Consider the following 230-nt stretch of genomic DNA (forward strand, 5'->3'; position numbering starts at 1 on the left):
AATGAAGGCAAACAATAATCGTAACTCATAGAGCCGGGATCAGGGTCAGAGACGAGGGCAAGCTAGGCCGTGCCAGCTGACATAATAGGGCCACGCTGGTCGAAGAAAGAAGCCATCAGGGATCGGCCGAGATGCAGTCGGGGTCCGGCCAGCCAAGCACCGCCAGAGCCCAGCCGCAGAACTCAGGGCTGGTCTGGAGGACTGGAGCCTGCGCAAGCCTGGGCTGGACT

At 60.4% G+C, this 230-nt stretch overlaps 1 long non-coding RNA gene across 1 annotated transcript in view; it reads right to left on the reverse strand.

Annotated features, from left to right (window-relative positions):
• The window catches only part of LOC119585151, an 18,648-nt gene that overhangs the window by 16,935 nt on the left and 1,483 nt on the right, over nt 1-230 (reverse strand). The gene's annotated exons all lie outside the window — the stretch shown is intronic.

Source organism: Penaeus monodon, chromosome 19 (genome assembly GCF_015228065.2).
Source record: "Penaeus monodon isolate SGIC_2016 chromosome 19, NSTDA_Pmon_1, whole genome shotgun sequence".
NCBI classification, from domain to species: Eukaryota; Metazoa; Arthropoda; class Malacostraca; order Decapoda; family Penaeidae; genus Penaeus; species Penaeus monodon.